The sequence below is a fragment of the Bubalus kerabau genome, chromosome 8 (genome assembly GCF_029407905.1).
Source record: "Bubalus kerabau isolate K-KA32 ecotype Philippines breed swamp buffalo chromosome 8, PCC_UOA_SB_1v2, whole genome shotgun sequence".
NCBI lineage: Eukaryota > Metazoa > Chordata > Mammalia > Artiodactyla > Bovidae > Bubalus > Bubalus kerabau.
In genome coordinates this window covers 29,149,739-29,164,106 of record NC_073631.1, presented here as the reverse complement: position 1 = coordinate 29,164,106, position 14,368 = coordinate 29,149,739, and the positions used below count along the sequence as shown (strand labels likewise).

Genomic DNA, 14,368 nt, shown 5'->3' with positions numbered 1-14,368 from the left:
CATTGAGCTGCTCAGTCGCTTCAGTCGTGTCCAACTCTTTGTGACCCCATGGACTGTAGCCCATTAGAATGCTCTGTCCGTGGGATTCTCTAGGCAGGAATGCTGGAGGGGGTTGCCATTTCCTTCTCCAGGGGATCTTCCCAACCCAGGGATCGAACCCACATCTCCTATCTCTCCTGCTTTGGCAGGCAGGTTCTTTACCGCTAGAGCCACCTAGGGGGCCCAGTTAAGGTTAAATGAGGTCATAAAGGTGGGATCCTAATTCTATTGGCTTGGTCACCTTATAAGAAGAGGGAGAGAGAATCTTTCTTCACGTGCACACCAAGGAAAGGTCATTTGAGGACACAGTGAGAAAGTGGCCTTCTGCAAGGGAGAAGGAGAGCCCTCTCTAGAACCCAGTTTTGGACTTAGAGCTTCCAAACTGTAAGAAAACATTTCTGTTAATTCACCTAGTCTATGATATTTTATTATGGCAGCCCAGGTCAACTAACACATCGGGTTTTGTTATAAGAGGACCAATGAAGGATTTTAATTTTGAAGAATTCACAGGGGGGCACCATTGACTGTTGATATTATATAGCAGCATTTCCTTATAAAAAAAGACCATGTTAATTATTTTTTTTTATTGACAGGTTCATTTATTTGTTATCCTGGGAGTAACCTGGTCAAGAGAAAAAGCAATTTTAACCTGAAGGGGCTTTAGGATGTATTTGCACACTCAGGTGTCTTGCAATTGTTTTCCCTCCATCAGATCAGCTCAAAAGATGATATTAAAAGAACTTTAAGGCCATTTCCCCTTCACAGTCCTTAAGTGGAAGCTCTGTTTTCAGTGGTCTGTATATTGGCATGAAATAAAATGATCATTTCTAACTCTTGACTTTAGGGCCATTTGAAATCCCCAGAGGGGTCAAAGATCTGATAAAACAGGTCTGGAACAGTAGGCATTTGATATGAATATACAATTATACACAATATTTTCTTTAGGCTGACTCATCTTTTAAAATTAAAAGTATTAAAAAATAATACCTATGAGCTAGTAGGCATGATGGGTTACTTATATTTTTCATCATATGGTAAAATAAATAAATATTAAAATAAAAATATAGTTAATCCTTGTCACCTATACTGATTTTGTTGTTGTCCTTGTTTAGTCGTTAAGTCGTGTCTCTTTTGACCCCATGGACTGCAGCATGCCAGGCGCCTCTGTCCACGGGATTCTCCAGGCAAGAATACTGGAGTGGGTTACCATTCCCTTCTTCAGGGGATCTTCCCAACCCAGGGATCCAACCTGGGTCTCCTGCATTGGCAGGTGAATTCTTTACTACCAGGGAAGCCCAAACTGATTTCATTTTGCTACCAGAGATGCTCAGGGAAATACTGTGAAAGCTCTGAGGAGTTTTAGTTGTGAACTCAGACATGTGGAGCTTCCATTTACAGGATAACTGTGATGTCACCATGAGAAAGTCACAACCAGTTCGTTTGACTTAATGCTAAAAAAATTCATTACATACATGATTTTCTCCAAAATTCAAGGTGGTTTAGCTTCTGATACATTGTCTGTTTACATTATAGCAGCTCTGAATAAGGGCTTCCCAGGTGTCGCTACTTGAAAAGAACCCGCCTGCCAATGCAGCAGACCCAGATTTGATCCCTGGGTCGGGAAGATCCCCTGGAGAAGGAAATGGCTATCCACGCCACTGTTCTTGCGTGGAGAATCCCATGGACAGAGAGACCTGGGCAAGCTATAGTGTATGGTGTTGCAAAGAGTCGGACATGACTGAAACAACTTAGCATGCACGCAACCCTAAATAAATGCCTTTTTTCATAAGTGAAATGTTAGTTTAGGGTTTGTTTGCATGTATGGGCCAGCTGTAGATATTTTTGCATTAATTTTTTCGTCTAAAAATAGATGCTGTGCATTGAATGGCTTGTTAAGTATCTCAAGGGAATTCTCAGTTAAATTTTTAATTCTTATCTCTTAATTATTTTTTAAAAGTAGCTAGCTCCCAACTGTGGAGAAGGCATTGGCAACCCACTCCAGTACTTTTGCCTGGAAAATCCCATGGGCAGAGGAGCCTGGTAGGCTGCAGTCCATGGGGTCGCTAAGAGTCGGACACGACTGAGCGACTTCACTTTCACTTTTCACTTTCATGCATGGGAGAAGGAAATGGCAACCCACTCCAGTGTTCTTGCCTGGAGAATCTCAGGGAAGGGGGAGCCTGGTGGGCTGCCCTCTATGGGGTCGCACAGAGTCGGACACGACTGAAGTGACTTAGCAGCAGCAGCAGCAGCTCCCAACTGATTCCAATTCCTCCCCCCACACAGTGTATCTTTCCCTTACTGTTACTGGGTTAATATTCCTTAGTATTTCAATTCCTTGCTTTAAAACTTTCACTCACTCTCTTGCCCTAGTATTAAAAAGCCTTGCCACCACGTTCCCTATTTAGTTTATCTTCAGGCGTCTTCATCCCAGTAATGTTGAACTGTTTGTTTTTCTTACACACTTAACACTTTCTTATGTTGACTCATGTTTACACTTTGGAGTGGCCTTTGTCCCATCTTCTGCATCCCAATTCTATCCTTTCTTTAAAGGTCTAGCTTAACTGTCACATCTTTTCTTGAAACCTTCTCTTATTCTCTTGAGTTTAAAAACACTGCTTCACCTTCCAAAATTTCATCTCACTCTGAATCTCCTTTATAACTTTCATTGCAAGCTTGCCTTGTGGCTACCTGTGTAACTGTATGTGTCAACATGCTTCGTCTTCTCTGATGCCATACAGACCTTTTAGGAAGGGCCTATATATGTAATAACTTCCTCTGGAAAAGCCTAACACAGGCATATAGTAGCATTTAGGACATATTTTCTTTAATTAATAAATAAGTGAATATTTGAGTATCAAAATTCTGCTTGTGTGTGTGTGAGAGTTAGAAATGTGCCTAGTTTTAGGATCCTCCAGATATAATGTAATACCACTGAAATACATAAAAGCTAAATCAACTTTGTGTGAGTGAGCTAGGTCTATGGAAGCCTTTGGGATCTAGAAACTTTCAAGTACATTAATGGTTACAGCTGAGGCTGCAGCGATTCTAGGCACTGAGGACAGTTTTGGAGTCAGTCAGACTTTCCTCTTGCTATGTGGAGCCCTCCAAGTGTGATCCCTGGACCAGCAGCATCGGCATCTCCTGGAGTTTGTGAAAAATGCAAATTCCTGGGTCCCTCCCAGTCCCAGTGCATAAGACGCTCTAGAGGTGCAGCCAAGCAGTCTGTATTTTAGCCAGCCTTCTGGACGCTTCTGATGCATGTCCACCTGTAAGAACCACTGAGTTAGAGGAAGTTCTAGGAGGGCTTCTCCTCAGTCTTGACACTTGTTGGTTCAGCCATAAAATAGGCTTTTAGAGTTACTGACTGATGGAGTATAAATCTTGTCAGTGAGCCTGTAATAGTGCCTGCTCAATCTCAATGCAGGCTTCCCTGGTGTCTCAGTGGTAAAGAATCCACCTGCCGAGCAGGAGATGTGGGTTCGATTCCTGGGTCAGGAATATCCCCTGGAGAAGGAAATGGCAACCCACTCCAGGTTACTTGCCTGGGAAATCCCATGGATAGAGGAGTCTGGTCCATGGGGTCACAAAGAGTTGGACATGACTTAGTGACTAAACACCAACAACAATATCAGTGGATGAACCAACAGATGATAGTTTGGGAGCCTGCCTTTGCTATTTCACTCTCATCAGATTCATTGTGAGAAACCTCCACTCACAGCAGCCTAACAAATGAATAATGCTGCACATAACTGAGAAATTGATAAGAAATGTGGCAGGAATGGTTGGCTTCCTATCAACTGACTAGTGAAGGTCACGCTGGGACTCGTGTCCCAGGCTCAGCACACTCTTTGAGTTGCCTGGATGTTCCTGTTTTCCCATGACTTCCATTTCTCAAGCACAGCACTGTCTTCTTGCTTGGTTTCTCTGCCACAGGGCAGCAGTCAGCGCTGGTCGACTGACCCAAGATGCATTTTCTGTTTCTCGTATCCTCGCAGCACCCAAGAGTGCTCCCCAGCATCCGCCCCTCCACCACGTGAGTCAGATTCTGATTAGGGTATTCCTGACCTTGCTGTGTTCTAGGACCTAGGACTTCAGTCCTCCCTTCAGAATCCATGCTACTGGATGGATTAGGGTAGTTCCTAATTCAGGTAGCTCCATCTCCACAGCTGAGACTCAGGGAGGACTGTGCAGGTGACCCAGTTCTGGTTAATAGATTGAAGGCAAGGCTGCTAGTGGCATTCTATGCGTTGACTACATTTTTAGGAAGGGATACACAAGGAGAAAAGGGCCTAGGACTTTGGTGTGTAAAGATGCAGTGCTTGGAATCCAGACAGCTTTCTCAGACCACAAAGACATCCTAGGCAACATGCTGGGGCCAGTGGAGCAGAGTTCGTGGAGGGAACCTGGCTTCTGATAACACTGCTGAGCCATTGAATCGACTCCCCTGGGAGCTGCCCGCCTCAGAACTTCTGTTCTAGGAGAGAGTAAATCCACTTCTGCCTGGAGTTTATTAACTATTTATGATTGCTGTTCCTCTCCCCTTGATTTCTCTTGAAAAATAAAAGGAATCAGTGTGATGACATCTTTAAATTACTTCCAGCTCTAACAATTGATGATTCTTTGCTCAAAGCATCATGTGTGGAGTTTCAAGGTGTGACAAGATTTGGCAGAGGTGGAGTCTGGAGAGGGAGCAAGTACTGTCTGAGTTAGGGTCACATTTTTCTAAGGTCCTTGAGACAGCATCAAGGTGAGGCTCTGGGGGGAGTTGCATGGATTCTGAGGGGAGGGCTGAAGTCCTAGGTCCTAGAACACAGCAATGTCAGGAATCCATAGACAAAGCCAGATATTGACGATAATAGCTAGGAATCAGGTGTAGAACAAGGCAAGAGGATTTGTAATGAAGGATTTGCTTGCCTGCAATCAGACTTCATAATATATGTTCCCCTTGGGCCCTCTTAAGGTACCAAGCAAAGGAGATATATTAACATTGAGTCCGACAGGCCAGTGATCTCCTTGGGAATATCACCAGATCAGGAATCCTTTGGTTGTCCAGACTCTCTGAGTTGCTTAGCAGGTCTACCCCGTAAATTCCTGGGTAGGCCGGCTGTTTCAGACAGTCTGTTACTTCCTGCAGCTCCTTTTCTTCTCCAATTGTCTTTTACTGGTGATTTTCTATCATATGTTTCAGTTCTTGGTCTTACTGCACAGTGGTGCAATTTCTAACCTTTTCAGATGTCTTGCAAAGCATATTTAAATAAACCACAAAATGTGGTTAAAATACCGTTAAAAAGAGGATGTTTACTTCGGTTTCCACCATTTTTTGGTCAACATTGCCACCTAGTGGTAGAATAATTTTTAAAACGGTGTGTGACTTTCATTGTGATGAGATATTTTGATTTCAAGGATCTTCAAGTGGTAAAATTTTAAACAAGAGGAGACAATAATTGTGATTCAACTTAAATGTATTATTTTGAGCCCGAGTAGGTGGTGACTTAGGGAAAATCCTTTAGATTCGCTCAAGTAATTGCATGATTTACAGAAATTCTTAATTTGTTAAGATTTTTGTTGCTCCCTCAGTTTTGTTCCCTTACATTTAAAGAAATCTTAACCAAAGTTAGCCACTTCCTGGTGGTAATCATAAAGCAAAACAAATAACAACAAAAATGAGTTTCAAGTGAACCAAGGTTTTGTTCCTTTTCTTCTCTTTGAAATGCTTGTTTTGCCTCTTTGTTCCTCTCAAAGTCTGACAGTTTATGAAAATTCCTCCCTCTCTTGTGTATGTTTCAGTAAAGATATTTAATGTATTCTGCGCCATCTAGCAAGATTTATAGTTTGAGGCAGGGCCAGGGTGGGCCCGAGATTCTGAATTTCTACCAAGCTTTCCCCAAACGCCAAGACTGATACTAGGGGACCACACTTTAAACCATAAGGCTTTACAGAAAAATGACGACATGTTCAACAACCCCAAATCTTTCTTTAGGATGGTTCAGAAAACTGTATGTTCTGTTTGGGTGAAGGACGAACATAAAGTACTTTGCCTTAAGCAGCATCTCAGCTGAGGTGGCTAATTTCTTTTCGGGCTGACATTGGGGGATGGGGGGGGGTCCTGCAGAAAGTGAAACCACAGCTGCTTGCAGGACTTAACAACAATGTCAGTGACTGTTCCTGCACTTGGCCATGACCATGGCTTTTTCTGGGGAATCGGAGATAACTGGAGCCTGGCAAGTATCCTCCCTGTGGCCATCCTAGGCCAGACAGTTGCATGGGTTTGCAACTAAATGGGTTTGCACATTGCAATCACCTGGGAAGTTTAAACACTTAGTATTATTTGGGCCCCCTAACTGGACAGCAGCATTTTCAGAGCTCCCGGGTGATTCTCGCCGACAGTGAGACTGAGCTGCACGGTGAACGCAAAGGCAAGTAACAGGCCGAAAGGACACCGGTTTCTCCTCCCTTTCCTTTGTCCTCATCACCAGCTCAGTCTGAAACAAAGACTCAGGAAGCCCTCTGCTGGAGAAGAATTTAGCTCTGAGCTGCCTTGGCAATTAATCATTCTCTCAGGCTCAACCCAATCTGCAGCCCAAAGGGATGAGCGTGCCTGAAAGCAAATCCGGTTCCTCCCCGACGTCCCTAGGGCTTGGTGGATTTCATATTACATTTTAATGTCACACCCACCTGCTCTCCTCCAGGCCAGCTGAGGTCATGTGATAAGGCTGCTACATCCTGAAGAAAGGGTTTTGGCTCTTATAAGGACAAGCGCTGGATCGCTTTTTTCTTCTGGGAGTTCTGAATCACACGGTCTGAAAGCTGTCCTTGTGAGGCTTGTGGAGTCAGAAATGTTTTCCAGATTTTTTTTCTTCAGAACTTTTCATATGGGATCCTGGGAGTTCTGACCTAGAGCTAAAATGCCTCTTGACTTTGAAAATGAATTAGGAATAATTGTTTTCGGCTGCTTCTGCCACGTGTGTATTATATATACATGGATGGATGGATATATGTAAAATAGAGTAATACATAGGCTGGAAACTTGAATGAGAAGAATAAGAATTTCAAGATAAAGTAATGATCTGTTTCTTCAATCTTGTCTTTTTTTTTTTTTTTATTAGCTATTTACAGAGAGTGGAGAAGGCAATGGCACCCCACTCTAGTACTCTTGCCTGGAAAATCCCATGGACGGAGGAGGCTGGTAGGCTGCAGTCCATGGGGTCGCTAAGAGTCAGACACGACTGAGCGACTTCACTTTCTCTTTTCACTTTCATGCATGGGAGAAGGAAATGGCAACCCACTCCAGTGTTCTTGCCTGGAGAATCCCAGGGACGGGGGAGCCTGGTGGGCTGCCGTCTCTGGGGTCGCACAGAGTCGGACACAACTGAAGTGACTTAGCATAGCATAGCATTTACAGAGAGAGAGAAAGAGAGAGATTGTGTTACATTATGTGTAAAACACAGGGTATTATTCTATCCTTCTCCTCTGGGCTCTTCTGTATCTTTTGTGCCTGCTAAGTCATTTCAATCGTGTCCAACTCTCTGCCACCCCATGAACTGTAGCCCTCCAGGCTCCTCTGTCGATGGGATTTTCCAGGCAAGAATACTAGAGGGGGTTGCCATTTCCTCGTCCAGGGGATCTTCCCGACCCAAGGATCGAACCTATGTCTCCATGTCTCCTGCACTGGCAGACGGGTTCTTTACTGCTAGCACCACCTAGGAAGCCCCTTCTGTGTTTAGACCCTGTTAATCAAATCTTCTTGCAACTGTTTCCTCTGTTGCTTCCATGACATCACTGCCTCCTGGTTCTCTTTCAACCACGCTGGTTGCTCTTCTATCTCCTATTCTTCTCCCTCAAATGCAGAAGTTCTGGGTAATCCATCCTTGACTTTTCTCCCCCAACTTAATCTCTCCCACTGAGGGGCAGGGTACAGCTCACACCCCTTCCTCCGGGTTGTACTCCTCACTCTGCCACTTTACACAACTGTGTAAAGTCTGGAGCATCAGACAGCTATTTTCTCTTCTCAATGACTCCCTCCATCAGTCCAGCAGAAACCTGACATTCAACACATCCCAAACTATGCCCCTCATCCCATCTCACAGCTCATGTTTACAGAGCAGCTCCCATGTACCAGACACACGAGTCACTGGAGACTCAGGAGTGAACAAGACACAAACTGTGCTTCCCTTCAAGAAACATATTCTAGTGGAGGAGATGGACAGAAACTGATGGTGTGTCGTGTCAGGAAGGGGTGACGTGGGGTAATTGAATGGAGGATGGTGGGGCTCACAGTTTAGGTAAAGTCAGGGAAGGCTTCTCTGAGGACGTGTCTTGGAGCCCAGACTTGTGTAAGGTACATGGGCGAGTCATGGCTTCTCTGCAGGGACTATGTTCCAGGCAGAGGCTTTTCTCCAGATTTGCTCCTCCATCCGCCACCCACTTAGTTGCTCAAGTTAGGAATTTGGGTGTGCTATGTATCCTTTTGCTGACCCCTCAGCCCCCCAGATTCATTAGACCTATCATTTCTTGGACCTAAGCCTGCAATTGCAAACAAAACTGTCAGGTGAGTATGATCAGAACTTTGCAGGGACCCAACATGTGCTGCCTGCTCAGTCGCTTCAGTTGGGTCTGATACCTTGAGACTCCTATGAACTGTAGCCCACCAGGCTCCTCTGTCAATAGGATTTCCCAGAAGACTACTGGAGTGGGCTGCCATTTCCTTCTCCAGGGGATCTTCTGACCGAGGGATAGAACCCCGGTCTCTTGCACTGCAGAAAGATTCTTTACCACTGGGGCCACCTGGAAGTCCTGGGACTCAACATTGGTGGTGGTGGCTTGGTCGCTAAGTTGTGTCCGACTCGTGCAAATTCATGGACTGTAGTCTGCCGGGCTCCTCTGTCCATGGAATTCTCCAGGCAAGAATATTGGAGTGGGTTGCCATTTCCTCCTCCAGGGGATCTCCCCGACCCAGGAATCGAACCTAGGTCTCCTGCATTGCAGGCAGATTCCTTACTGACTGAGCTACAGGGAAGCCCTTGGGACCCAACATAGGGAGATTCAATTTGTCAGTTGATAACCTCTGAAGTCTAGAAGCTGCAAGAGGTTTTGAGTGAGTAGTGCATCCTATGTAACACCAAAACCCATGTTGTGATTGTGATTGTGATGGGCAGGAAAACTTTACTAGTGCTCATTTAATCTAGTGTAGTGCCTCCCAGTGTGTCAGGTATTCTATGGCCACCATTGAAATAGCTGTTGTATCCCCGAGTGGGACACCAAAAGCATATTTGGAGTATGAATCAGAGAACTGGGGCGTCTGTGATTGTGATTATGGAAACCGAGCCAGAAGGTTCACATGGTCATTATTTATCTTCTTTAGCCTCATTCTGTTGCTCTCTACAATCGCTGTAGCATTCCTATTAATCTTTTAGATGAGGTGTTGGAAAACTTTTCTAGGATTTCATTTTGTAAGCATATTTTTAGAATTCCTATAGTTATTTGTGCTGTTTTAATTTTTTAATGAACAAATGAATATTTCGAGTGTTCAGCAAACTGGTATTGAGTGCTACTAGGGCTTCCCTGGTGGCTCAGACGGTAAAGTGTCTGCCTGAAGTGCGGGAGACCCAGGTTCGATCCCTGGGTTGGGAAGATCCCCTGGAGAAGGAAATGGCAACCCACTCCAGTATCCTTGCCTGGAAAATTCCATGGACTGAGGAGCCTGGTGGGCTACAGTCCCTGGGGTTGCAAAAGAGTCGGACACGACTGAGCGACTTCACTTTCACTTTCTCAGGGGTTAAAAATCTGCCTGGCAAACAGGAGGCCAAACAGGAGGCTGGGTTCCATTCTGGTTCCATCCCTGGGTAGTCCACGGGGTCACAAAGAGTCCGAGATGATTTAGCTACTAAACAGCAGCATGGGCCAGTTAAGAAAGGGAGACAGGATTCAATAGAGTATGGAGGCAGAGAGGCAGCTCACCCAGGAACTCTGAGTTGGGTGTGGACCAGACATTGTTGGTTCTCTGCTCCACAGTCACTCTCTCCATCTTCCTGGATAAAAGGGCCTTGATTAAAAAAAAGAGAGAGATATTAGGCATGAGGCAGCAACACAAGCAGAGCAGGTGGGTTCCATCCAAGGGATAAATCATCCTTGGTTTAAGCCAATCACGTAATCCTAGTCCTCTCTGCTCTTATTGGTTGGTTGGACCAATCAACTGACCCTATTCTGGCCAATGAGATAAAAGGGCTGCTCTGGAACGGGTTTTCTCTTTTGTCATGCTGCTGCTGCTGCTGCTAAGTCGCTTCAGTTGTTTCCGACTCTGTGTGACCCCAGAGACGGCAGCCCACCAGGCTCCCTCGTCCCTGGGATTCTCCAGGCAAGAACACTGGAGTGGGTTGCCATTTCCTTCTCCAATGCGTGAAAGTGAAAAGTGAAAGTGAAAGTGAAGTCGCTCAGTTGTGTCTGACTCTTCGCGACCCCATGGACTGCAGCCTACCAGGCTTCTCCGTCCATGGGATTTTCCAGGCAAGAGTACTGGAGTGGGTCGCCAGTGCCTTCTCCCTCTTTTGTCATAAAGGAGAGGAAAAGGGGTTGATGGTTTCGCCTTTTCTTCTCACCTTTGAGTGTGTTTTTTGAGGTGATAGTGGTTAGACCTTGAGGGACAATATTTCTAATTCAGTGAGGATGAAATGGAGTGCACGGACGAAGGACACCTCGGAGCAACAGAACCAATTGCTCTGCTGACTCTTCTGGGTTCCTCCTTCTGTGAGGTAAGCATGCCTGTTTCAGGCACCTTTGGTGGGTCATTAATTACCAGCACCTGAAAAAAAAGCCTTGTTGGGTAGGTCTTTCAATAAAGTCAGGTACAGATCCTTAAAGAAACAGTATAGGAAGGTTATCAGGTCAGGACAAATCAAGGGGGCTTTTTCCTATAGGAGGTAAACTTTGAGTTGATATTGAAGAACAGGTGGAAATCCACGAGGTAACAACGCAGGGAGGCTCATCCACATTGAGGAAGGGCGAGTGGAATGGATTGAGCAGATAGCACCTGCACCCAATAGACTAATTCACGATTTTGAGGTATCCAGAGTATTCTAGCTTTTCAGTGGAATAGATTCATGGCATTTGTGGGTTTAGCATGCATTTACAAGTGATCTTTCAGTTCAGTTCAGTTGCTCAGTTGTGTCTGACTCTTTGCGACCCATGGACTGCAGCATGCCAGGCCTACCTGTCCATCACCAACTCCTGGAGTTTACTCAAACTCATGTCCATTGAGTTGGTGATGCCATCCAGCCATCTCATCCTCTGTTGTCCCCTTCTCCTCCTGCTCCCAATCCCTCCCAGCATCAGAGTCTTTTCCAATGAGTCAGTTCTTTGCATCAGGTGGGCAAAGGATTGAAATTTCAGCTTTAGCATCAGTCCTTCCAATGAATATTCAGGACTGATCTCCTTTATAATGGACTGGTTGGATCTCCTTGCTGTCCAAGGGACTCTCAAGAGTCTTTTTCAACACCATAGTTCAAAAGCATCAATTCTTTGGCGCTCAGCTTTCTTCACAGTCCAACTCTCACATCCATACATGACCATTGGAAAAACCATAGCCTTGACTAGACGGACCTTTGTTGGCAAAGTAATGTCTCTGCTTGTTAATATGCTGTCCAGGTTGGTCATAACTTTCCTTCCAAGGAGTAAGCGTCTTTTAATTTCATGGCTGCAGTCACCATCTGCAGTGATTTTGGAGCCCCCCAAAATGCCTTTAATTATGCATATAATCTGTAATGTACAATAATCTGTGATTGGTTCACAACTTGAATCTAAATCTTGGTGGTTTTCAGTCTCGGAAGCAGACTGTGTCCTGTGGGCACTGAGTGAGTCTCAAGCTGACTAGGGAGCAGAGAGTGAAGCTTCCAAGTTTTTGGCCAGTAACTCAGTAACTTTTACTAAACATTAGATGTTAGTTTCCTTGGTTAGCCTTGCTCATTTGAGAAGCAGGTGTCAGGATGGGATTAAGCATGCAAGGAGTTTAATTAGGGAACTGCCTTGGGAGAGGGAGTTGGGTGAGGCCATCAGGCTGAGGATGGGTGTTCATGCAGAGAGATAAGAACCAGAGGGAAGGTTGGGTGGAAGTGCCGTAGACACTGTCCAGCCTAAGAAGGTCCCCAGAGACCCTCTGAAAAGTTCCCTGTCTCCCAGGAACAGGCCTGCCTCAGTGTTCCTGCCCCACACAAAGCAGCCAGTGGGAAGCATAATTTCATGGCACACGTGAAAACGGATTTCAGAGTGGCTGGGATCATTGTCTATTAAACTCTCTGCAGTTGGAGATTGAGGAGGGTAGTCTTTCTTTACCAAATTTTTTCTGTTTTTTTTTTTTTTTTTTTTGCAGAGGGAGAGGAACCTTACTAAGACTGATGATGGAAGTAAAAAGAAAATAGCTAAAATATCTGTACCTTTTATAGGAAAAATTGGGTCATTTTTTGGGTCATGGAATTCTTTCAGAATTTGATTTCAAATACTGACTCTATCCCAAGAAAAATTTACATGAACAAAAGGGCCTCTGGTCTAGCATGACTCTTCCATCTCAAGTTCCTAGATTCTCAGCTTCTCCATGACTCAGTTCCCCAAAATTTTGTCTGCAGCCTCTCTCTAGCTTTCCACTTGCTGAGATCTGAACTTTTATCAATTGCTGGTTTGACTTTTGGTATGAACTCATGGGTTCAACAGCTACATATATATTTTTCTTTTGCGAGGTATGTCATCTTAGAATACTTCCAGCTTGCTTTTCAGGCTTTCTTGGGTACACTTCCTGATCTCTGAACTCTCTGAATCCTTGCTGAGTGTTAATTTCTAGAACAGTCACAGGATGAGATGGCTTCTCTGTTTAGATCTTGACCATTGCCTTGTCCACTTTGTTAGTTAGGACCTCTTCTTTCTTTCCTCTCGTATGGTCCTTTTTTCTGAAATATGAGGTTAGTACTCTGAACTGTGATTTTGATTCTATCTTTAACATTTAAGGGTATGTACCCTTTTTTATGTTCCTGCCAATCCCTGTGCTCACATAATTGGAAAAATCAAATATATAATACATACATACACATCCTCTCACACGTAGTATTAAAATATATGTGGTTGATTTTTGTTGTTTAGGATAGTTATGCTCTACAAAGTTGCTCTGAACACTGAACTAGAGAATATAGAACCACCACATAGAGGGATGTTTGTATACAGATGCACGTATCATACATAGATTGTAATCTTAAATGCTGAACACAATTAGTAATCTTTATTTTACAAAAGAGAAAATGAGGGTCAGAGTGTGAAGTTGACTTGCCTGAGTGAAAAATATTTTGACACCCTACGCATGTCTACAAATGACCATTAAAGCATGCAAGTTTTGATTTTAGTGTTACAGATAAATTTTAGCCAGTAGGCAAATTCATAGGTATGGAATCCACGAATGATGAGGATGGACTGTACAAGGTAAAAAAAAAAAAAATTCAAAATGCGAAAGGGCAGATGATGAAAAGTCTGTCTCTTCTCTACCCTCAGAGCCCCCTCTTCTCCCAGCTCCCTAGTCCTCAGGAAACTGCTATCATCAATCTCTTCTTGATCATTTCAGAGGATCCTCATAATAGCACGTTGGACAAAATGACTGGTTAAAAATAGGGGATTTGAATTCTAACAGATCTAGCCTCAAAAAAATGTGCATGCATTTGGGCAAGTAAGTTATTCAAACTTTCTAGACCTCAGTTTCCTCAAGTCTAAACTGGAGGCAATAATCTCATTTACTAGGCAGGCCTCAGTGAGAGGATTGAACTTTCACATAATGCAAAGTACTTGTCACTGAAAACAGCTTGTGTGACCACTGTGGTGTCTACCTGCAGAGCCCACAAGCCCCCCACAGCTTCCCACAGCCTCTGACCTCCACACTGCGGTAGTGGTTTTCCCTGTGACCAACCCATGTGTCCTTAACTTTAAGTTCAAGTTCACAGTGAAGGATTTGGCGGGAGGGGGAGGATCGTTGATTAACTAGCAGTTTTATGCCAATCAGACTACTGAGAAGATTTATGGAAAGACTTTTTTTAAAGGATTGGTATCAGTTTGGGTTGAACTTTAGCCAAAACCAGAGAGAGGAGAAAGGAAGATACAATCTGAAGGAGAAGAGGCATTTCCTGATTCAAATTAATAGAAAAGTGTGGCCTCAGTACGATTACACTCAGTGTAAGCACTCAGTGACACACAAATATTCTTTCCTTCTTCCTTCTTAAGTGGAAAACCCAGTTTTCTCCCAGGAAAATGAAATACTCTGCCTTTCCAAATAAATTTCAGGCATCGATCCTGCTTTAAATGG

General features: G+C 44.2%; 1 long non-coding RNA gene and 1 other non-coding gene across 21 annotated transcripts in view; both read left to right on the top strand.

Moving 5' to 3' along the window:
- Positions 1 to 14,368, top strand: part of LOC129658989 (uncharacterized) — a 353,230-nt gene that overhangs the window by 66,110 nt on the left and 272,752 nt on the right. The window contains exon 1 of one of the 20 annotated variants that reach the window (XR_008717694.1): positions 10,266 to 10,790. The exons of the other annotated variants lie outside the window; for them this stretch is intronic. This is a non-coding gene — a long non-coding RNA (uncharacterized LOC129658989). Of the gene's footprint in view, positions 1 to 10,265; positions 10,791 to 14,368 lie in introns of those variants that run through there. 20 annotated transcript variants of the gene reach the window in all.
- TRNAF-GAA (transfer RNA phenylalanine (anticodon GAA)) lies at positions 9,601 to 9,672 on the top strand. The gene has a single exon. It is a non-coding gene; the product is annotated as a tRNA-Phe (tRNA).